Genomic DNA, 26,385 nt, shown 5'->3' on the forward strand with positions numbered 1-26,385 from the left:
TTGACACTTTTTGTACAAAAAATTAAAAACCTAAAAAAAAATTAACAAAAGTTGGTAAAAATTGATTTTCGACTCGAATACCTTTTCAAAACTTTGAGATATTGGCTTCAATTTACTTTTATCTTTCAAAAAATCTTGTTGTCAACATACAATTAAAGTTTGAAAAAAAATCGAATTGACAGTTTTTGTACAAAAAATTAAAAACCTAAAAAAAATTAACAAAAGTTGGTAAAAATTGATTTTCGACTCAAATATCTTTTCAAAAATTTGAAATATTGGCTTCAACTAATTTTATCTTATAAGAAATATTGTGTTCAACATTTGGACAAATTTTGAGAAAGATGGAATTGACAGTTTTTTTACAAAAAATAAAAACCTAAAAAAAAATTAACAAAAGTTGGTAAAAATTGATTTTCGACTCAAATATCTTTTCAAAAATTTTAAACATTAGCTTCAAAGTAATTTTATCTCATAAGAAATATTGTTTTCAACATTTGGTAAAATTTTTCAAAAATCGAATTGACAGTTTTTTTTACAAAAACTAAAACTCTAAAAAAAAACAATACTAAAACTTTGTAAAAATTTACTTTCGACTCAAATAGCTTTTCAAAACTTAAAAATATTGACTTGAAACTTATTTTATTTTACAGGAAATTTTGTTTTCGATTTTCAATAATTTTTATATAAAAATCCAACAGTCCGTTTTTTCATAAAAAATTAAATCTACAAAAAATAGTACGCAAATTCGTAAAAATTGATACGAGTTTCTACAGACTAACATTTAAGCAAGACAAATCGACAGACGGGATGGGAAGTTATCAGTGTGGGTCGCATCCCAGCCTATTTTTATTATATGAAATATTGTTGCTAACATTTGGTTCGTTTTTTAGAAAACACGAAAACCTTCAAAAACAACAAAAAATCGATGCAATAAATGTTTTTCGATTAAAATTTGTGTGTCACATACAACTAATTGTTATTAATATTTTGAAAAGGTTGTAGAAAATCGACAGACAAGCACGAATTCTAGCCTCTTTAATTGTGTTTCATTCACCTGCTTACAATTTTGTATGGACTCGTGGCCGGATATATCTGATGTACTCGTAAGGTAAGTATTATTAGAGCATATATCCTTCTTCTGCCTCTACCTGATTACCAAGTATTGGCCTGATATCGCGATCAGTTAGATGTTCAGTGTTCCTTAGTAAACATTACAAAAACATACAAAATCAAATAAATAAAAGATAAAATATAGATAGAGGCTGTTTGGCCTCTATAAAAATATGAAACTATAACTTTTCAAAATTGTCAAACTTTATAATTACTTAATTTCCAATTTCGATATTTTATAAATTCCGTCTATGTGCATCCATACAAACGTTTATAATCTTATTTCGATCTTCCATGATCCTCGATAGATAAAGAACTGAGCAAGGCCTTGCACTTAAGCATCATCATTCCAACGCCGCCCGCCACCGCCACTGCTTCAATTTGTATATTTTTTCCAATTTCGATTGCATCTTTCGATAGTTGCAGTTAGCCAAGACCAACCATACCCATTTTATAGCAGGATTATAAATTAATTCAATTACGCCTTCCCTAAGACTCGACAGCGATGAAGAAGAAGCTATATATACGTTACACTACACACCGAAACGGAACAGTGGTGGTCTCTCTCTCTGGGTTACCACATTGCACCTGGAGATTCTTGGTGTCGAATTTCCAAGTTATGATGATGCATAGCTTATTTTTCTCAAGTCTCTATGTACCATGCCCATAGCTTATTGCACATTGGAACTTTCGTGGATTTTTCTGTTGTTTGAGTATAGATGCTGCTGCCACCGTAGTAGGTGTTTATAGTAGCAGGGCCGGTCTTACAGTGGACAAATATTCTGCTAAATAGAGTAAGTAAGTTAATAAACAAAAAAGTAGGCGTTTTTGTGGGCGTTTCTTGTAAGACTTGTTTCCTTTAAAATCAAATAAAGTCAAGATGAATTTTTATTTAAACATAGTTTGTCGATGTTCAAAACGACAGTTTTTGTCGACACTTTCTTTTCAAATGCCCCAAGATATGTCAAACGTGCAGTAAAAATTGACAACTCTTTTATCAAGAAAGACCTTTTAAAAGCTTTTGTTGACGTATCTCACATTCTAAGTGCGTTTTTTTCCAACTTTTGACTTACTTGTTCTTCTGTACTTAATCCGCGTTGGTCGGTCGCGCATAGTTAGTCTGCCGAATAATATTTATGTGGGAGTCAACGCCTGCTTATATAGAAGTCTGGGCAGAGGCTTCAGGCTGACTGCAAAAGAACCTGTTTCTATATAGTTTCTTATAGTTATAGGAAGGGAACGAGGGCAGTAGGAATGGAATGATAATCAAGCGCATTTTATTTGCCGTTACATCGCTATATGTGTACCGCAACTGCAAGGATCCTTAATAACTTTCTATTTGTAAGATTGTCACGTGATTAGCTGACCCGCAGTGTGATTTAGTTGGGGATGATAATAGTTAAAGGAAGATATGTGTACGAGTACGAGTCGCTGGTAACTGTTTACAAACTTATAGAACTTATAGCCCCCCGTCCTTTGCGCTGTTTGTACCCGAAGATGGTGGTTATAATGACAAGAAATATACGGAGCAGATAATTTATTCCTGACATCACCCCCACAGGATTTAAAGTTAATCTCTTACAAATAATGGTACTATTGACCATGTTCACGATGTCGTTGTCGCGTTGCGTCGTCGTCATCATCGTTGTCGTTGTCATACGTAGCCGTATGCGAAGTCGTCTTCGAAGCCTTCATCGATTTCTTTAGTACTTTAACACATAATGAGGGCCAAGATTAGATTATTTTGCATCTTCAACAGCAATGATGAGCGTCAATGAGCGAGCAGGGCATATATTTGAACTTATAAGCATACAGACTTTATGGAAGATGGAGTTATATGCTTTGCAGTAAAAGATAGAATTGGGTATAAAGCAGTTATGTTTAGGTTTACTGACGGGATAATAAATTAAGCGATCTGTTGATATTTTGATTTTCGTTTTCAATTTATTAGAATTAGGTGTTAACTTCAAAATTGTTTACCCAACCAAATAGATAACATTTTGAACATTCTTAGTTGAAAGACTTGTTTTTCTTTTAATAAGAAAGTTTTATGAACAATTTTAAGCCCCTTTCTCCTGAGTTTGATATTGATAATTAATAAGGTATTAAAGGTTAACCTTTCAAATCTTTTCCATGTAAGAAAAAATGAAGCTTCAACTTACTCGTATAAACATTCGTCAACGAGGTGGCTTAAGTCCAAATTCAACTTGAAAACCGCTCAATCACGTTGCATTGTTTCAGATTTCACACATTAAGTTAAAAAAAAGGGGCTGGGATGCGACCCACACTGAAAACTTCCCATCCCCTCAGTAGATTTGTTTTGCTTTAAGGTTTCTTAGGTTTTCGTGGTTTGTCAAAAAATTATTTATAATAATTTAAAAATTACCAACAATATTTTCCATATGATAAAATAGTTTGATTTCCGAATCTATTTTTGCTAACGAGACTTTTAGTCAAAAATTAAATTTTAAAAGTTTTTATTTCTTATATAAACAAATAGAAATTGGATTAAACGAAATTATTTTGTAGTCAATATCTTTTATTGTTCACGAGATATCGAAAACCGAACATTAATTTTTCCTAAAATTTACGTACTATTTTTTTTTGACTTTATTTTTGTATGAAAAAAACGAATGTTGGATTTCTATAAAAAATTTACTGAATTTCGAAAACAATATTTTCTGTGAGATAGAATCAGTTTGAAGCCAATAGTTTTAATTTTTTAAAAGCTATTTGAGTCGATAGTATAAAAATAAAAATATACCTTTTTTACCGAAGTTTTTTGTAAAAAGAAGTAATTTTTCTTCCTGGTTTCCTATTTCCGACCAGCTGGTGTCCCATTTTCGGCCACCTACTAAACAAACGTCTTGAATTGTTTTATATTTTTTTATTAAAACGTTTCAATAAAGAAAAAAAAAAAAAGTAATTTATCTTGAAAAAAATAAAATAAATTAATTAAATCCATTTTTGAGGCTTAAAAATTAAAATACAAAAATCCTTAAATTTAATTCAATTAGGAACATGATTTTTAAAGCTAATTATGAATTACCAAAAATTATAGGTATATATGTAAATATTATTTTTTCAATACACTTAAGAATGTATAAATTGCTTAAAAGTAACAATTCATTAAAGTTTTTTATCACATTTTTAACAGGTAAAGTCTTGTAACTGAGCATCTGCAAATAGCATGGTTGAAAGACTTGTGCATTGTAGATGAAACTAATTTTCACAGCCTATATTTTTCAGTCCTTCTTCTTCCACGTCCGTAAAGATATCTTTATTACATGAAGGACATTTTGGAACAGTCTTTTTTCGCCTATTAGTTTTTTTCTTCCCTTCTCTTTTCATTTGTCGCTCAAACTTCCTTTTTTCGACTTCGACAGCTTTAAATTTTTTTTCGGCTTCTTTGTTTTTTTGAAACGCTTTCCAGGCATGAAATGAGATTGACAAAGGTGGTTTTTGAGTCTTAAGAAATCTTTTGACGGAGTTATGTATTGGTTTTGGATACTTAAGATACTTTTCAAAAACGGATAGGTTTTCAGCGCTTTTTGAATTATGAGGTTCTATCAAAATACAATATAAATAAGTAATAATTTTAACCTTTTTTAATTTCAACTTTTCTTATTTTCCCTAATAATTTTGAGAAGGAATTTCTTGCAAAATACAATCATTCACTATTTCCCGCTTTATAAATTATACTTAGCTACCTATGACTGTTTCGTAATCCTGTGGAATTTTTTCTTGTAAGGATGCACTGTCTAGATTGGGTTGAGGTACTCTTAATAATGTTTTATCACAAGCAACTTCGTAAGTCCTTTCAATCTCTTCGGGTATACCAGAAACTCCAAAAATATTGTACTTGGCCTGGCAAATAACGTCAAGCATAATTTTACTGTTGATATTTTTGCTTTCAAGACCATCTTTTAAGTGCGATATCAGTATTCAAAGAAACTTGTATTTGAGATATCTTTATCAGCACCACCAACGCTCACAAGGCGGCCTATATCGCAATCGAAGTTGAATACGAATTCCTCGTTATCACCGTTACCAAGATCACCACATACAACGACATCCATAATACCAATACCAGCATCAATATCAGAACCGCGAAAAGATATACCACCAGGATCTGCATTAAGATTGCCCTTCCCCATCCCATCGAAACCAGAATGAACGCCAGAACACTCTCCAGATACACCAGCAGAAACTTCACCATTTGAACCGCAAACATCACCACGGAAACAGTAGCATTTAAAGCTTCTAAGGCATTTTGTATACATTTCGAGTAATCTACGGCATTAGGTTCCAATGGAAATTGTCCACATTTTTTGAAGGCATTTTGTATGATGGTAGTCCTATCATTGTAATTAAGGAGCTCTTCTAGCATATCACAAAATCTCCTAGTTCATTGTGCTGATAGTCTGATTTTATACCTTTGAAAGCACCAAATCGGCCGGTTGAAGGATATGAGTAGTGTTTGGAGGAAGTACATATAAAATTATGTTGTTGCTGCTGTAAAAATTACTCATCAAGGGACATGTGGAAAGCGTGTCATCATTCTTGGATATCCAAACTTTAAGACCATCTTTCACATATTGAAGAAAAGTGTCTCCCTGCATCCATCCACTCTCAGTCTTGCCAAAAACCCAGTCAGGCATCATATTTTGGACTGATTTAAACCAGTTGGGCAATATTATGTAAGGCAAAACAACCATAGGAGGAAGTGTTCTTCCATCTGCTGAAAACGTCATCAGAACAGTTATGTTCTCCTTTTCATTCGATGAATTGATTTTGTAAAGATTTTGTATGCCTTTTGGGGCAATGAAATTTCCCGTTTTTGGAGCTATACTAAATCCCGTCTCATAAGCGTTAAAAATTCAGAAGATTCCTCTAGAATATCTAAGGCATTCTCTGCTGTCAACTATTCCTTCAGCTCTCTAAACCATTTTCGTATACCTTCTTCTGTTATTTGAGTACGGCTTTTGGAAACAGATTTAGCAGTTCGTAGGCTAGATCGGGATTTCATCCCTTTGGTCAAAAAACCAAAAACCCTCTAAACTACTGTATTTTAGCTCTTAAACATGGAATATTTTGAAAACTATTGAAATTTTGGAATGCTTTCATATGTATGGAGTCGTCAAAATTAAATAGTAAGAGCCCGTTCACACGATCACGAATTGGCGGTTTTGCCGTATCGTCGATTTTACCGTATAAGCCAGTGTCAATATAATTTAAATGAGTATATTCAGACGATACGGCATTTAACTGTATACGATAAAATTACCAATTAGGTCGATTTTGTCATTCGATTTTGTCTCTCAAATCGTTTTCAATGCGTTCAGACATTCGATATTTTGACAGATAGTGCGTCATTTTTCGTCTGGGCTACTGTCGAATAATTTATTGCTAGTATATAGTCGTAGTGGGTCGTCCTTGTAGGGTTGAGTACGGTGTACGGTACAATTAACGTACCGTCTGAACTCTCCAACCGAAAGACACCGAATCGAGAAAATATCAGATACGGTGAAAATATCGAATCGTATGAACGGGCTCTATGACTATACCTTGCTGAACAACAGTATTCTAAAATAATTTAATAACTGATGTTGTCACTTTAGCCCTTGAAATGTGTAAATTTAAGGTTATTATGTTATTTAAATTTTGTAAGCCTCCTTTACAGAAAGAACATTATATAGGTAGAACATTTCAAGTGTTTGACCTGCCCCCCCCCCCCTCCTAAATTCATCATCCGCCCTTGAACTTGTGTCATAAATTTACCAATACTTTGAGTCAAAGTTAAAATGATAATTAATTTCTTAGATTTTATTGTAAAGAGATAATAAGATTCGAATTTTAAAATCAACGTTTTACTAAATTGGTCCAAAAATAGAGAACATTTTCAACTTCTGATAATTTTGCATACATTTTTTATTTGAATTTTATTCTTTACCAAAAATGTTCTATTGTCCGAAAAACAAAAACGAAATTTAATCAATAAAATCTTTTTATGTATGTTAATATTATTATTTTAAATCGTGTTGTTTAAATTATGTTTTGAGTAAATTAAAATAACTGTGATTCTAGAATATTTTTAAATGCATACAATCTTATCGCATGAATCATTTTTCGATTCATTTCTTTTAATAGAAAAGCGAAATTCAATGTGATAGACAACAAATGATTATTACAGCTGTTCAAAATTACGTAAATATACATTATGTATTTTCAAACATTATTTTGCATCTTTAAAATAAAATTCCTATACAGAGTTCTGAAAGCTTTAGAAAAAAGTCAAAATGTTAATTTGACATCCAGAAAAAAAGAGGGCGCCGTGGCTTAGTTGGTTAAAGCGCCTGTCTAGTAAACAGGAGATCGTGAGTTCGAATCTCGCCGGGGCCTACACATAGAAATATGTGCGTTGATACATTTTTATATTTTTTAATTTGGTATCTTTTAGAAAATAGATTAAATCAGACAATGTTATGAATGTTCAAGTTTGAAAAATAGTATTAAAGCTTTAATTTTTTTTTAACTTGAATGAACGAAAAATTAAAAAAACTTTCGTTTGATTCTTAAGAAAATGCTTGGTCGAGAAAATGGTTTAAACGCCACATAAATACTTGAAGTTTAGAAGTTTATTTATTGAATAAGGTGATTTTGATGTTTTGTGCGCATCTGAAACTTGTTCTCAACCTGAAATAAGTGATGTCTTTTAATCTATTATTCGTGTCGTCAGGTAGCGTACAATTTGGGGGGAAGTCTCTTATTAAATGTGTTTTTAATAAGAGCAGGTAGATGTTGAAATGGAATACAACAAGCTGTGTGTGAGGTATTCACAAAATTGTTTTTTAATTTAAAAGTCGATGTCACGGATCTTAGTCGTCCAATTTTCAATGACTCTTCCGCATAGATCCGACTGAATGTTAGCGATGACCTGTGTTATGTTCTTTAAGAAACCCAAGAGTAAAAAGTCTAGCGGGGTCAAATCGCATTATCTTGATGGCCAATTCACATCACTCATGCGTGAGATAACCTCACCCTCAAATCGTTCATGCAAAATGTCAATCGTGGCGTTTGCTGTGTGAAACGTAGCGCCATCCTGCTGGAACCATATGGCGTCTAAATCTATCTGGATTATAAGAAATTAGTTAACATCGTTATGTAGCGCTTGCTGTTGACAGTGACCGCCTTACATCGTTTTTCACCTGGTGAATATCGCGGGGTTTGGTGTTGTCCCATATACGGCAATTTTGCTTATGTTTAAAAATGGGCCTCGTCAGTGATATGATTTTTTTTGCCAAAATTTGGTTACTATTGCAAATGATTCGAAGCCCAGTCAGCGAACAAATGTCTATGGTTATCAACTTTTACATCCTGGGTTAGTTTGATCTTGTACGGGTGTAGGCCCAAGTCCCGAAGCGAAATTCGATGAAGTCTGCGAAAGGCCGAGTTCTTGTGCAGGGCTAAGAATAGACTGCCTCGGGTTCTGCTGAACAGTTTCACGGTCCGCGGAAATGTTCTCGGCGGATTTTGGGTTCCTTGAAAGTACGGGTGTTGGGTTTTTTTACTGAACCGCTTGCTTCAAATTTGGCCACCAACCGTTGAAGAGTCGACTGTGAAGGCGCACCACGTCTACCGTAAAATTTTAACGTACTGTTCAATCTTGTAACAAAGCAACTGAATAGTAAACAAAAGATTTAGCAGATTTCACCAAAACAAAATGGCCATGAGGGTCCAAAATTTTCCCGCGCCAATTGAAAAACCCTTTTCATGAAAAACACATTTTAGAAATTAAAAGTGGAAAAAGACTTTCTTGGGATAAGTGTATAGACCTTCCAACTTTTTAAATTTAAATCCTATTTATACTGTTCAAGAAATTATTTGTTCTCCTTTCACAAGCGAAGATTACAACTGCAAACTTCTTGTTTTTGAAGCAACGGGCTAGTTCCTTTTCGTGACCAAAAAAGTGAACTCCAAAATTAACCTATAACCGACACTTATAGAGGCTTCAAAAATATAAATACAGTGTTTTAAGAGCAGAACATATTAAAAGTTAAAAGTCAGTAAGTTTATTTTATGGTAAATCCAGATGAGCAAGGAAAATATTTACAAAATTACACAGGTGACCGCTTTAATTTGTATTTGCCTTTCATGATATGATTTGTAAGGTATGCCAACAATTCTTGGTTTACTATTGAAATCAGTGAATAAATAATCAAATTGATGATTTCAACAATAAGATACAAAATTGTATTACTCCAAAAATATTGGTAGTTATCAGCATTCTTAAAGCCGCAGCGAATTTATACCAATTTTATTTAACCAAATATCAATCCATTTGCCACCAATCGTTTTTTTTTTCAGTTTTGAGGAGTAGAACAAGCCTAGTAATGGAAAATGGCTTTTCTAAAAGTAATGGAAAATGTCTTCACTTTCCGGGTTTTTGAAAACCAATAATCGTATATAGCAAAAAGTCTATTTTCAGGCCTTTCTACAGTTGCCTTTCTTCGTTGATAAAAGCATCTGGTGATATTCGAAATTCTGTCTTCTTCAACGCTGGCAAAACCACTTAGTAAGCTTTTCCATCTTTCCTACTCTACAGGTCTCTTTCCAAACGGATTGAAAACAGCATTTGTACAGCCTGTCCCTAAAAAAGGCGAATCATCCTCGCCCTCTTACTATCGTTCAATAGCACTCACGTCACTTCTTTCCAAGGTCATGGAAACGCTGATTAATTATCAGCTTAAGAAATATCTTGAAGAACGAAAGCTTTTTAATGGCCGGCAGTATGGCTTTCTTAGCAATAGGTCCACTGGTGATCTCATGGTTTATCTCACCGAACAGTGGAACAAATCTTTACATCGTTTTAGAAAAAGTAAGATTATTGTACTTGATATTTCAAAAGCAGTTGAAAGAGTTTGGCACCGAGCTCTCTTATCGAAAATGCGTGCTTTTGATATAGAAGAATCCCTTCTTCGTTGGGTTAGAAATTACCTTTCGGACCGTTCAATTCAGGTAGTGTTGGACGGGTTCAAATCTGATATTCACAAAATAAACGCTGGTGTGCCCCAGGGCTCCGTTTTGTCTCCGACGCTCTTTCTTATTTTTACTGGGCAAGTGCCCCTAAAACAAGTTTAAGTTTCTTGGATAGGATCCAAAAAAGAGCTTTGAAAATGATAGGCGATAGAACTATAACCGAAACAATTACGTCTCTTGAACACCGCCGCAATGTTTCATGCCTTTCGTTTTTCTACCGATATTTTTATAAACAGTGTTATATTAGCCAGTTGCATTCCCCCCCCCCTAAAACAATTCACATCAGTTTAACCTTGAGCTCAATTTTGGACGTACTGTCAAATATAGAGATTCTTTTTTTAACCACACATCGAGAATGTGGAATGCTTTACCCAGCTCTGTTTTTCCCTATCATTTTGATATTCAAAACTTTAAGGCCAATGTGCCTCTTTAATCCTTCCCTATTTTCCTAACGCTCGCACTGTGTTTAAACTTTAAACATGTTAAGGGTATTAATAACTCCTTGAGTGCCCGTTTATTATAAAAAAGCAAAAAAAGTACGTAAGTAAGTGCGGCCAAGCCACTGGACCAACTTCTACAAACTTGTTTTCCAATAAATTGATTGTGACATTCACTGTGTGGCTTGTGCTTCCTCCAAGTTCATATCATCCAATTGGAGCCAAAATATTCGGTTATCATTGAACGGTATAGCAATCCCCATTGACAGTAACGTGCTGGTCTTGATCATCGCGCAAGAAATAAGGCCAAATGACGCAGCCTTCAGCCCACAAACCCACCAGACCGTAATTTTTTCACGATGCAATGATAACTCATGAAGAACGTGTTAATTGCTGCCTGATCAATAACGCATATTTTGTTTATTAACGAAGCCATGCAGTCAGAAGGCTGAAGATGCTTTTGGTGTTGAGCAGCAGTTCTTACGTCAATTAAATTTAGTAAGTTTGTATTTGAAAAAATCGTCACAACGACGTCAGAGAGATGCTAAACGCTTGAGAATGACGCCTTAACGTTGAAGCCACTGACTCCGAATTTTGTTAGAAAAATTAAATGCCAAACCTCACTGAATAGAAATGTAAAAAGAGCGGCAAGAAATATGGCGTCGTTTGCTGTCCCTATTGCTCTACTTTTGTAGCGTCCCTGTTGAAAAAGCCCTGTAGTTTACTCTTACACTCAACAAAAATCGATTTCGGCTTACATCCAATTGTTTCTCTATAGGGAATCATCTAATCAAATATGTCGATAAAATTTAGCGACCTGGTTTATCATGATGCTTAGATGGGATGATCATGTTATGAGACGCTTCGTCAAGGCATTATTCGACCTTTCTCTCAAAATTGACACTAGTTAAAGCTCTAATACTTCCTTTTTATTACATATGGTTGCCAAATTATTTCTTTTAACAACATTTGAAGTTGCCTAGGATGAAGTTAATTTAATTAATTTTCTAGCCTCATTATTTAAATAACTTTGAAACCTTATACTTTTGCGACTTGTAACAATTTACAAAAATACAAAAATATTTGATATTTATAACAAATGAAAATAAAATTAAGAAAATTGCTTATTAGTAAAAAATTATATCCTTACGAATTATGCCATGTTTTTAATTGTCAAATTTGCCTCCATCCAAGGATGCAAATATAACTCCAATAGTCATTTTGTGAAGGTCCACAAAGCGATACTGACTCAAGGTGGAGCAAATAAACCTACTATTATGTTGTAATTGCAAGATACAAATTACCACCTCGCCATAGAAGTGTTACGTACAATATATGAAAGGACCTTGTGTCGCAACGCCTTTTAGTTCTATAAATATTCTTCACGCCTTAAATTATATAACGAAACTATAGGAAAGGTTCCTAAAGTCTTCATTAACTCAGCGCCCATTCATGCCTGGAGCATTATGCAATATGCCCTTCAGTATGACCTCCAATCACGATCTTTGAAAACAAAAAGATTCTCCTTAAGTCATATAGTACAATATTGTCTACGCCAAACAATGGCAATTGAAGACTTTATTACCTATTCCCTTACTCATCATTGGAAACACCTTCTTTCTTCATGTGCAGCGAAAAATAATAATAACCTGTTGCTGTGGCACGGTGCGGCGCTACTAAAATGCATTAATATCACAAACTAACTGCAGATTAAGTGCTTTGGTGTTACAAACCGCACCTTTGCCATTGTGGTCGTAAAAAGATCGGCAACCTTTACAATCTAGAAAGTATGATCAATATGACTTCTATAAGAACTCTATAAGGGTCTACAATTCTACATGCTGTTATATGGTATATTATTGTAACAGTGACGACTCGTTTCAAGCTAGCATTCAAAGAACCTTACAGTCTTCTCCCGCTTTAAGGGCAGGAATATAGAAATACTCGTAAAGTAGTCACGATTCTTCTTCTTTTTTGAAATGGGTCCAATTAAAAACGATCTTAGTTTGTTGCATGCGGGATGATTGTTCTTTAACAGTTTCGAAATTGACGTATAGTTTCTTATAATTTCCGACTCCGGACTTGTCAAGGAAACAGGTCAATTACTGACCCATAAAATTATATACTTGTTGCATGTGGTGATGAATTTGGGAAAACTACCAACGTATAGTCAAAAAGGGGTTACCGCTGCTTCAACTATTGTTAATAATGCAACAGATGTCTGATAATTTTAAAGTGTCAGCTCGAAATCAAATTTGAATATCTCTATAACTTAATTGAGTATTTAAAAAAAAGACGAAAGAGGCTGAAGAAGAACCTTTGGGCTTCTGCGGATGGTTGAAATAATGGCATTAGTTAAACTTAGAAGACACGAGAACCTAAACAAAACAAATGATTATACGGTTGTTGTGTGCCTAAAATATAGTAATTGGCTTGACCGAAATTTAATAAGAACATCAGTTTAAAAAAGGTAGTCAAGATTACCTACATTTGATTTGATGAAGGTACTTATACCTGAGATTTGTTGATGGGACATTTTAAAAGATAAAACTTTTTGTTTTTTTATTTGTAATTGAAACACGGATTTGCGTGTTTGGGTGACGGAAACTCGTTTTAATGGTAATGTGAAGTTCCTAAAAACTTTATTATAATGGGTTTCATTATTATTTATAATTATGGTCAAGCGCAAATACGCACCCAATTAGAGTAGAAGAAGGGAAGTCGATTTTATTGAGGAAACAACTGTATTTGGAAATATTGAAGAAGACATTTTTCAGATCTGGAAAAATAAATGATCACTGCATTTTCTCAAGATGTTCACATCAAAAATTATTTTCCCTAAATTAAGTAATTTTATGTTAATGTTTCTTTTTATAAGACATTGATCAAAATTATTAAATTTTATCAATTTGAAATATTAATTTAATACAACAATTTATTTACATTTATTTTTTCCGTGGAAAAATAATTTTTACCATTTTCAACAATATTTTCGATATTGAAAAAAAAACAGGGCTTATTTCCTTTAATTAAACAAGTTTTAATTAAACAAGTTTAATTAAACTTGTTTTTTTTTCAATATGGGAAATACTGTTGAAAATGGTAAAAATTATTTTAATTAAACAAGTTAAGGATCATTTTAGGATGTTCAAATGGTAGACATGTGCATTCAAGAGGACACAAGCGTCCACAGGTTTTTCTCAAAACCCACCTCTGTCTATCAACTCCTACTCTCACCTCCCCGCGGTGAACATCGGGTGCCTAGTACCTCAACTGGAGATTGGGTTCCAACCCCAGTGGAAAGTTGTTGGGGGCAGCAAACGAGAGAGGTGGGGAGAGGTGTTTCCACTAAGGCACCTCTCCTTATCCAGACGGCAGCGGAGGAATTCCCGAGATGGAATCAACGGTGGCGTCTACAGTTCCAGAAGGTTGAACTACTTAGTGAACACCTTATATGGCTTTTTCGACTTATTCAGAGCCCAGGCCTGTAAGGAGCGGTTTTATCCGGCTCCCCACCCTTGGAGTTATACTTAGGATCTGGCCCTCCAGGTTGGGGGTTGGGCGTCGGGGTGACTTCCTGGCCACGTAAAAGCTTTCTTAGTTGCGAAGCACGCAAACGAATAGAGGACAATGAACTTCGGATATGTACGTGGAATGTTAACGATATAAAGCAGATATCACCGCCATCCAGGAAATATGATGGGATGGGCCGGTCAAAAAGAGGATAAAAACTGCGATATTTACTATGGTGACTGCTACCACGAAAACCAACAGCGCTTGTTTGGATGCGGCTTCGTCATTGGAGCCAGACTTAGGCAAGAAGTCTTGAGCTATAGGTGCATCAATGAGCGCCTCATGACAATACGCATCAAGGCTAAATTCGGCAACATTAGCCTGATATGCGCGCACGCCCCCACAAAGAGAAAAAAGACGACAACACCAAAGATATGTTCTTTGAGCTCTTAGACAAAACATATGAGCAGTGCCCTAGCTATGGTATTAAAATAGTCCTGGGCGATTTTAATGCCAAGTTAGGAAGGGAAGACATCTTTGGTGGAATAATTGGGAAGAACAGCCTGCAGATGATGGAACAAAACGACGCAAGTCTGAACAAAATTGAAAAAAGCATTAAAGGAGCATACCATATACCGAATATCAGTCATAGAATAACTGAATATAGATAACCTTGGTTTGAAAAGGAATGCATGCAGGCGAGAAGCCTCTCTTACTATTCGGAAGGCCAAGTCCATCAGCTTGCAAAGTGTAACAAGTCATCTGAGTTTTGGAACCTGGTCTGAAAACTTAATGGAACAAAATTTACTATTATCCCGGATTTTAATTGAAATAGACTGCAAACATATTTCGAGAAATTTTTAAACCCAGATGCACCAAAGAAGTTTTTGAATCAAACCTTCAAAAATAATATTTTAGATGCTCCAATTTCAAAGGAATAAGTGTTTATTTGATAAACAACCGAAAGGATCGAAAGGCTGCAGGTTTAGATGGTATACGCGCAGAATTCTACAGATACTTTTGTTGTATTCAACCAGATCTTTGAGGAAGGAACCATCCCAAATCAATTCAGCGATGCCTTGATTTTCCCAATCCATAAGAAGGAAAGCACTGAAGTTCTGGAAAACTTCAGAGAATTTCGTTTTGAACTGGTCTCTTAAGATATTTACATCGATTCTGCTCAGTCGTTTAAATGAATGAATACATTCTTATGATCTGCTAAGAGAGTTCCAAGCTGGCTTCAGATCGGGATACTCCACCGTCGATCACATTTTTGTACTCCGCTCGATTGCTTAACTCGTTTCTATCGAGAAATAAGAAACGATTTGCATTTTTCGTTGATTTTGACACCGTGGATCGCAATGCCCTGTTTTACAAGCTTTTCCAGGAAGGAATGTCGCTTAAGTTCGTTATTATTGCAAAATTTATACAAGACTATCAAAGCATCAGTGTGGAATGGCCAATGGTTATCAGAATGGTTCCAAACTAAATCAGGAGTAATGCAGGGCTGTGCACTCAGTCCAAGCTTGTTTGCACTCTACATTAATGATATAGTCGAAGCATTACCAGCAGGAATCGAATACGCAAGCGTTAATATTAAAGCTCTTCTTTTCGCTGATTGTTTTGCTCGCGTATACTCCGCAGTCCTTTCAGCTAATGATAAATAAGCTTGCTGAATATTGTAAAAGGTGGAGAACAAGCTTCGGGAGGTCGAAATATGTACAAGTGGAAAATCGGCTCAGATTTTACATAAAATCGACTTCCACCTTTTATTGCCTTTATTTATAAAAACTCTCAAGCTGAAGGCCGATTACATCCTCAAAGTTCTGGATATGCCAAGTCATCGTCTCCCAAAGGTAGTAGTTCTTCAAACAATCCAGTCCCGAAGTTGATGGTTTAAAGGCTGGATAGAACTAGCCGAACCAACCCAGAGCTCTGAATATAGGCTCTGGGTCTAAATCGATTGAAGGATTTTACTTTCAAATATTATACATTTCTTGGATTGCTTTAAATTATTAAAGAATCTCAATCTTTTTTTTCAATTCATAAGAACATGTTTTACTTATGACAGATAGGAACTATATTGCAAGTTTTGCATTCGTGCAAAATTTCGAACTCGAGACATCAAACATGATATTTCGATGGCAGAGAAGTCGAAAAAAGTGGATCCCGCGATTCCGTCCGACCTGTCTTGTCTGTCTGTCCACAGCCTAAACCATTTGGTCGATTGAGTTCAAACTTCGAAGTTAAGGATTTGATCAAATTTGCGTTAGGAGTTTTTTTTCTTTTTTTATTAAAGATCAAAACTAACAGTGGCCCATACAAAGTTTTTTTTTAGCAAAAAACGAAAATTCGAATTTTCTCACAAACATACCGATAAATTTTTTTTTAATATTCCCTAAAATTTTATTTTTTAACTTGGCATCTCTAAGTAAGAAAAACATAGTTTTGTATGGATCCGGAAAGGTACCGCTCATAGGACCGTTATGTTGTTTTTTAAATTTCTCAGCAACTTATGAACCCATTGCAATAATTTTTTAACGACCTCTTATGTTGCTCAAACAATATTTGATTATCAAAAGTGAATTTTTTTTGTTTGGATTTAAAAAAAAATATTGATTTTTTTTCAAAATTCACTATCTCAAAAACGATTTAACATTTTTGTACGCAATTCAAATGAAGAGCGTATATTTATATGCAGACCAAAAATATTTTAAGAACAAAATTGTTGCTGTTCCTCTTTCTTATCTTCAGATATTTTATTTTCCATCCTGGTTCTTCTAATATGAAATTAAAATAAAGGTTTCCAGAGAAAAAAGCTTTAAACAAACTTGTTGAATACACAAACAATTGTTTTCGTTAAGAATGCTTGTATTTATTTTTCATTTCCGGGATGAGTTGCCTAAGATGAGTTGTATCTTAGGATGACACTAGATTGCCGACAAAAAATGGTGTATATTCGATATAGAAGGGGAGCTCAAGAAGGGATTTTGGGATTTATTACAGCGTGGCAGATTAATATACAGGGAGGTACCTAGTACCCCATTGAATACCTCCACGAAGTATCAGCCCTGTATATGTGGACGCGCGTCAAGGATAAAGGATCAGATTAGTAAAAAAAATTGATCATCTAAAATTCTCGAGCGCTTAAGATTAAGGTAGGGTAAGTTAGTTATATGCTAAAAAGTGTATATTCCACTAATCTGACAATTTTCGATTGACGATAAGAAGTAGGCGGGTTACAAACTTGTAAAAAAAAAAACGTCATCTTGACTTTCTCCAGCGTGGCTGAATTTTTTTTATTTTGAAGGTAATAATTCAAAGTTCACAAATAATATATAATCTGACGATTTTCGTTAGCCGAAGTGAGGGGAGGGGCAATTTAAAAAAAATATTATTTAAAATGGAAAAAAATTATTATAAAATAACGGTGATATTAAGATTTATACATTTTTTTAAAGCCAACATTCTGTTTTATTAGCCAGTTTTTAATTCAAGTCAGAACTATGCGTAGTTTTTGAAAAATTTAATTTTAAACTCTAAATTTGAGTAAAAAAGTTTAAAAAAAAGATTTAAAGTGTAATTTTTCAATACTTCAAGATTATCTACCATTGTTTTCATTTCAGAATATATTTCTCTTATTTGTTTTTGATCAAAAACTTAAAACTAGATGATTTGATGTCTTTTAGTTTTTGAGAAAATTGAAAATAACTACAACTACTATTTTAATTTAATTCTTTTTAACTTCCCATAGGAAGTTATTGTAATGGGTCCGATTTGTCAAATTGAAAATTTTGACATTTCTCGACGTTTCAAGGTCCCTAGATTCGAAATAAAAGATTTTTAGAAAGATGTCTGTCCGTACGTCCGTACGTTCGCGACGTTTTTTTCGTCTTCCATAGCTCAAGAACCAGAAGAGATATCGACTTCAAATAAATTTTGTTATACAGATAATAAGGCAGAAAGATGCAGAAAGGGCTCTCAAGAAAATCGCGTGGGTGGTTTTTTTACCATAGCAGTTTAAAAAAAAGTTGAAAATTTTAGTTAACCCTAAATATCTTACGAACTAAAAACGCTAGCGACTTGAATTAAATTTTATATAATAAACTGTAACGTGATATCAAAGAAGTATATTTTTTGCAAAAAATCTATCTAACGGTTTTTTTTATAATTCAAAAAAACTGAAAAAAAAATTTGTCACCTCCAAAATTTAACGACTAAAATATGATTTCATCTCCAAAACAATTTTGTGCAACGAAGAATAATGTTTTTGCAATCTGATAAAATTTTGAGAAAAGTCGAATTGACAGTTTTTTTATAAAAAATAAAAATCTAAAAAAAAACATTACTCAAAGTTGGTAAAAATTGAATATCGATTCAAATATCTTTTCAAAAACTTGAAATTTAGGCTTCGAACTTATTTTATCTTATAACAAATTTTTTTATCTTTCAAAAAATATTGCTGTTAACATTTAGTAAAATTTTGAAAAAATTCGAATTGATAGTTTTTGTAAAAAAAAAAATAAAAATACTGGCTAAAAAATTATTTTATTTTACAGAAAATATTGTTTTCGATATTCAGTGATTTTTATATAAAAATCCAACAGTCCGTTTTTTCATAAAAAAAAACAAAATCTACAAAAAATAGTACCTACGAAAATTTGGTAAAATTGATACGTTTACATATAGACAAACTTTGAAGCAAGACAAATCGACAGACGGGATGGGATCCCAGCCTCTTTTTAATTTTCAAATGAAATGTCTCGTAACAAATTTGCTCACTCAGTTTATTTATTTTTGACGTTCAATAGATTTAGAAACACCTTAAACATAGGTTCCGTCGTGTTTATTTTTAGACTCCGATTATCGTTTTAAAATAAGTTTAAATTTTCTATGAATAACATAACTTGAAGTTTAATTAAGCAAAGACAAAATCAGAACTTATCAAGGAATTATGAATATTACCCTTCATCTTCGGTCTAAAGGTTCGGAACCAGAGATGGCAGAAATGCGATTTTTTTTGATTTACTACATTTTCTACGTCTGCTACATAAATGAGGTAGTTAATGTAATTAAATGTAGTTAACGTAGTTAAATGTAGCGGTAGACGTCAAAACGTATTTTGAAATGTCCATTTAACCACCAAATTGACAAATTGCATCTGAAAGATTCATTTGATATGATCTGATAGATATTTGGTTCTTATGAATAGTTCAATGTTTTTCACTCGTTAGTCGTTACTTTTTTTTAAATTCGTTTTGAAATTAAACGTTTTTTGTGAAGGTAGCACACGTAACAAATGTAGGGTAGTAAATGAAACAAATCAAACGTGTAGTTTATCCAATTAACTACACGTAGTTTACCGAGTAAATTACCTGACGTAATCTACTCTCCCATCTCTATTCGGAACGCATTCAAAATCATTATTTCTAGTATTTTCATGGTGAGTTTAAGAAAAACGTTTTTGACAATTTCAAAATTGAATCTACGGTAAATTTGAATATTCAAAAAAAAAATAGAACTGTTTAAATAGAAAAAGAAAGATGAAAACGTCTTAGGATGCTTCGAGAGAAAAATTCTTCGGGTGATTTTTGGTCCCGTAAGCATAGATTTACAATGGGGGAGAAGACAAATTATACGGGCTGTACAGTGACACTGACCCAGTTAACAAAATTAAAGTCCAACGGCTTAGATGGTTGGATCATGAAGAGCGAATGGAGGTCAACGCTCTCCAGCCGGGAAGGTCTTCGTGTCCAATCCCGAGGGGCAGCGCAGTAGAGAAAGACCGCGACTCAGGTATCGCACTCAGGTGGGTGAAGACCTCAACTAACTTTACGTGCGAAACTGGAGACAGCAAGGGACCGAGCTGGCTGGAGCCGAATGTTGATTGAGGCCTGGGTCCGTCCCAGACTGTACTGCCACCTGAAGTAAGTAAGAAAATAGAAAAATCTCATCTCTTTGTTTCACGTGTGAGTTCAGCATAAGAATGATGGGATCGAAAACGGCAACTAGGAAATAAGACATACAAACTTAAAAATTAACTTTGTCCATAAGACCTTCGCATCTATTTAAATTATGGGAGTAACTGCTTATGATTACTTCTGCTTCAATATTAAGAAAGCAAGTTAGAAACGTACATTTTATTTTCGAAAAAAATGTTGCATACTTCTAGATGCACTCGGTTCTGAATTTTTAAGAATTTATGTGTTATCCTGCATTTTTATTGCGAATTATTTTAATAAAGAAACTTCAACTCAACCCAACAAACTCTTTTCAAAAGCAAGAAAACAGTACTAAAAGCATCAAACCCGAAAAGTCATCTCCAACAAAAAATTATACTATTAAATTAGAAAATTATATTTGACTCCTATTGAAGGACAGTTTTTTAATAAAAAAAATAAAAATCTTCAAAAAAAAATACCACTAAAAGTTAGTAAAAATTGATGTTCCACTCAAATAAATAAATAAATAAATTGGGTGGCGCAACAGTCCGTTGTGAACCAGGGACTAGTGACTTACAACTCTCAACCATTCCTGTGTGTGAATACTGTTTTCAGGAATGGAAGGGACCTACAATTTTAGGCCGAATCCGAACGGTTCCACTTAAATATCTTGACAAAAAATGAAGATATTTCTTTCAATGTAATTTTATCCCATAAAGGTTTTTTTAATAGATGCTGTGTGCAGATGTCGTGGCTTTAGCTGTGTGGCAATTGGTTCAGCTGCTGAAATAAAAGTTGTTGATTATAATTTTTTGTTGTAATTATTATAAATAATGGAATTCCTAAGAACAGGTATGACTAGTTAAATTTAATCTTTGAAGTAATTTGTGGTTTTAGGGAAAAACTTTGAATGTAGATATGTCGTATTACCATTTAACTTTGCGGAAAAGCAAAGTTTTCATGCTACTTTTTGTAACCTTTAAAAAATCAACTTTTTGTAGATCAAAGTCCAATCATTAAAAATCAACAAAAGTATGAAAAATGGATTTCTATCGACAAAAAATCGAAAATCGAAAATATTTGAACTTCAATTTCGACTGGCTTAAAAATAATTATCCCGTTACAATAAAAAACAATTTAAGGTCCAAAATAAAAAACTTTGATGAAAATTTGGCATGGAAATGTAAGCTATGTTCAAGGAATCATACTCTTTTCAAAAAGCGACACGAGGCTTTGCTTGATAATAATTTTACACTTCCTGTCAGCATTTTCAATCACTCATAGAGTACATCGTCTAATGAAAGACAACAAACTAGTCGGGGCAGACCCCAAACTCCATTTTAAGATGCGCCAATAAAGACGAAAAAAAGATGAATTGTTAATCTTCTGGTCTCCAATTCATCTGAAGTGCTGAGATTCGCTGGGGAAGTTGATTCTTGTAAGATGGAAAAACATTACCACTTAAAGATACCTTAGCACTGTACTTAGATCTTGATATTTCCAAAAAAAAATAAAACATAATATATTGAGATCTGTAGTTCACGATTTTCATAAGGATTTATTTCCTATTTTATATTAGTTGGAAGTTTCGGAACCACTGTCTCTGTTGACCTTTAGGAACTTTTCGAAAAACTGTTGAAAGTATTGCCGATAATTTTGAAGGTAAGGGCGACACACATGACATTCGCACATGTAAATGGGGCTTTGACAGAATTTCCGGCCATAGCCAATATACAAAAGTTTTTTCCGATTCGAAAAACACAGATGCGTTTTTTTTGATAGCATTATCTAATGAAAAAACACGTTGGTTAATCTTCAAAGACTTCTTTATTACAAGTATTTACATTTGGTATAATACATAAGTTGGTAATACTGACTGTAAGTTAATTTTTCAATAAAATCATAATGTTTCTCAGTGCATAAACTTTTTGTTAATAAATCAGCAGGCTTATCAGGTGTAGGCAAATAACTAATTTCAATTATTTTGTTGGCAACAGTTTCTCTTACAAAATGATGTCTTACATCTATTTGTTTAGATCTATTATGAAAGATAGGATTTACCGCCAACTTCTGTGCACTCTGATTGTCATTATACAATTTTTTGTTTTTTTGTGTGTCATTTCAATAAGTAAATTTCTTAAATATATAGCTTCTTTAGAAGCTTCAGATAAAGCCATATATTCGGCTTCAGTGCTCGATAAGGCAACTGTTTTTTGCTTTCTACTTTCCCACAAAATTGCAGAATTATTTAACTTAAAACAATAACCAGTATATGGCTTCCTATCTACTGTGGTACTTGCCCAATCAGCATCTACAAATCCTTCCAAATCTGCATTTCCGTTTACATATTTAAATCCAAAATGTTTTGTTTTTTGTAAATATCTTAATATTCTTTGAACATAATTCCAATGTATTTCTGAAAAACAATTTGTCTCCATTGGAGTTAAAGCAATCTTGGAATCAGACATATTAAACCTATTCAACAACTCATGCACATAGTGTTCCTCATCTAATGTTGTAACACTTTGTTTTTTATCAATAATAACTCTCATTTCTAGACATTGTTTCACTTGACCTAAGTCTTCTATATTATTATATAGTATTCAACACATTTTTTAAATTATTTGTTTCGCTTGAATTATTTGAAAAAATAAAAAAATCATCAACATATAATGCCACAATAGTTTTAAAATCTTCAAGATTTTCGTCTACCTTTTTATACCACGCTCTTGAGGACTGTTTAAGGCCATATACAGTTTTTTTTTAATTTTAAAACCTTTTTGGAACTTGAAACTTCAAAATCTCCCGGCTTATACATATATACATCTTCCTCAAGAACACCATTTAAGAAGGCAGTTTTTACATCTAAATGTCTTATGTCAAAATCTAGTTTAGTTGATAAAGCAAATAGTAATCTTAATGTTGAATGCCGAACTGCTGGCGAAAACGTCTCATCAAAATCAATACCTGATTTGGGTGTTCTAGCGCCATTATCATTGGAGCAAATCTTTCTGGCAGGCCTGCTAACATCAATGCTGCTATCCACTCATCATTGATATTGAACCCAGTACCCATTAGGGAATACCCAGAACTTGTAAGAAATAAAGAAATCCAAATGAAATTTTAGATCTGTAAATTTGTTTATGATCAGTTTTTCAGTATCAAAAATATTTTATGTTTTTCCTTTTTATAGAATAACTCGCTCACCAGACCATAACCAAAAACGGCAATTGTTTAAACATTTCATTTAAGTTGACATTTACAATGGTTATTGGGAGCATATGTAACATTTTATCAAACACCAATTGTGCATCAAAATGTTTTCTTTATGGAACAACTCCTAAGGAAATGAATTTGGTTCAGGTGAATGAAAAACCAGAAAACTTCCCTTTTGGTTAATCTACTTTTCATTCATAAATAAAATGTTTCGAATGCTTGTTGTCTATAGCGTATAAACTTTCATCATGGTGGGTTGTCAAAGACTCCGAAAACAAGAAAGTGTTTGATGACACAATTGGGTCTTAATATCCACAAGCCTAAGCCAGGTTTCGGTCCGACAAATAATGGCAATACAGCAAGGAGATTTTTGAAGAACGGCGGAAGTTACAGAAATTGATGAACAAATTATTTACAAATTTTCAGTAGTCTTGAAAATTTTGGCTTCATCGCTAACTATTAATATAAGTCAATTCTCTGTATTACTCGCTGAAGTAAGGGAAATATATTTAGAGCTTTACAATTGGTACTTCAAGCCAAAAAGTGTACATAAACTTTTACTTCATGGGCCAGACATTATATCGTCTTTCGGAATCCCAATTGGTTTACTACCCCAAGAAGCGCTTGAAGCAACAAATAAGGAATTCCAAAAACAACCGGCTTGGTCATGCAAGAAACTCTTCCCATGTTAACACTAACCACGCAATTTTGACGATCTTGCTTCTCAGGTCCGATCCACACATAATATCTGGTAAACAAAATATAATTTGTGGTATGAAAAACAATTCAAAATAATTCACGTAAGTGGATTAAAATGAATTTCAATTGTTTTAAACATATCTATGATAGTTGATTAATTTTCGCAGATTTTTCAAAACACGAGACTTGAACAAATAGTAAAATTTCAGTGTCGTGCTGATATCGATCAACTTTTTAAATTGGTAGTTTCGTTTTGTCTCGTCTCGCTATGTCTATTTTTATAATTTAAATAATGTGATTGTACTTTCGCAATTAAAAAATTTAAAACCCACATAACATTATAAATGTTAGGAGTTTTTTTTGGAAAAGCCATCCCTAGTACAGTAGAAATTTATATGAACAAAAAATATAACAGTCGTAATAGAATCACTGCCGATAAAATCTAAATTGAAGTCTTTCTGCGGGTATAGAGATTTAACTTTTATTGGAGTATGGAAACTGTAGTAGGATTATATTTTAAAATAAAGCCTATAAAGTATTTTAGGAAGTCTTCAAAAAAAACAATATTAAAGCTAATAACATTCAAATCTTATTTTTCGTTCTGGTTTTTTACGTTGCTTAGCATAAAATCGATCTTGACTCTTAAGCTTATATATAGAAGAAGAACATAAAATCAAGAAAGACCAAACATACAGTCTCGTCTCAGAAGTTTCAAAAATTGTTTAGTCTCGTCTCGTTGCGGTTCCAGCCCTACTTGGCCGCTATATGCAAACAAACTCCGGTCCCTGAAATATTATAAAATCTCAAAGTATCAATCATAAGAGGTGTACAATTCGAAATTAAACTTGAAATAACCCACAGCTCCTGCAGTTAGCATCAAAATCTACTTCAGCAGACGCGCCCAATAACAATTTCTTGATTTTATTGCTAAATCTATCATAAGTCACAAGATCAAAAGAAAGAATAAAAAACTTTAAATTGCTTGAAAGATGTTTCCCATACACCAAACCTATGAATACCTAACCTACCTCTGGTTACCAATGTTTTATTGCTTTTGAAGCAGTAGCAGCAGGAATAGTGCAGAGCTTCAAGCTGTGTGTGGGAGCATAAATCATTGAATCAGCAACGGTTCAGGTGGTCTTTTTGGTAAAAATCAGTGTCTATTTGAACTTTAATTGGAAAAATTTTGTATTTACTTTTATTTTACTCGTTTACGTGCGTCGTGCGTTGTCTTGCCAACGTCGTTAACGTCGGGACATGCGCGAGTCGTATAGGTTTCATAGGTTTTTGGCGAAATTAAAATTTTAAATTTGTTGTGCTTAGAGAGTTCAGGTACAAATCAAGACTGACCATTCTAAATAGGAAAAGAAAGTAGCATTATAGAAATCGAAACGATTTGTCTGCTTTGCTTTGTTTACAGTTAAGATGGTCTATACTATACTGGTCAACTGCTGAGTGCAGAAGTCTACAAGTTAAAAGTTGATTATTTTTAGAGCCAGGAAATAAGACTTAAGATTGGGCATCATAAAAAAGGTTAAGGCGAACAATAAGTACCGAGATTTATGTACATAGATGCAAAAACTTTGACCCTTATGAGCCGAAGTTTAAACTATAACTCTTATACAAGTCGTAAAAAAATCCACAAAGGTGTCAAAGTTATAGTCTTACTTTATATAAGTATGAGTTTTGTTTATATAAAGATTGTACTTTGTTTTGAAACCGTTAAATCTTTGAATGTTAAGTAACATCAATAACTATACAATGTTATGTTCCCATAAAAATATAACAGAGTGTATAATAAAGTTTGACTTAAAGACCGCTTTATAAATACGAAAAAGGCTAAATCATATTTTATGAGTTTTCATGCACAGATAATGATGTTTTATTATTTTCGATAATTACGCTGGCAGTATAGAATCGAACATTCTATAGATGATTTAATAATAGAGGCATTAATATGACTCGAGATAAAGATATTTAAGGTAACGCTAAATTTAAGACCTTGGAATGCTGTTTATTTAATCTATACTTAAACAAAATTTAATACAATTTTTATGATGCTGTAACGTTTGTGAGCGCTTTGGTGAAGAGCTGCATTATATTTAAATTGTTAACACTTCCCCAAAACATGTTACTTTTATATGAATCTGAGTAAGAAACTTAGGCCGGGTTGGTTTGGGCCAGTTTTGTGACTATGTATATTGTATATAACACAATAATCTTGAGGCGTTCTTCTGATCTCAATGAAACCAATTGTAGTTCCTTATGAAACGTAAAAGACAATTGGTGTTAGATTGTCTAAGATCGTTTAGATCGTTATAGAAGATTTCTCCTGGGCTGGCCTTGTGTTTTTGAACTAGAGCAGGGCAACTTTTATTTGCTTTAAAAAGCGTAACGTGATTTATGAAACAAATTGTAAAACTTATAGA

The 26,385-nt window shown here is 33.4% G+C and overlaps 1 non-coding gene across 1 annotated transcript; it reads left to right on the plus strand.

The window, feature by feature from the left end:
* Positions 1 to 7,438: 7,438 nt before the first annotated feature.
* Trnat-agu (transfer RNA threonine (anticodon AGU)) lies at positions 7,439 to 7,512 on the plus strand. The gene has a single exon. It is a non-coding gene; the product is annotated as a tRNA-Thr (tRNA).
* Positions 7,513 to 26,385: the final 18,873 nt, after the last annotated feature.

This window comes from Eupeodes corollae, chromosome 1 (genome assembly GCF_945859685.1).
Source record: "Eupeodes corollae chromosome 1, idEupCoro1.1, whole genome shotgun sequence".
In the NCBI taxonomy this organism is placed as follows: domain Eukaryota; kingdom Metazoa; phylum Arthropoda; class Insecta; order Diptera; family Syrphidae; genus Eupeodes; species Eupeodes corollae.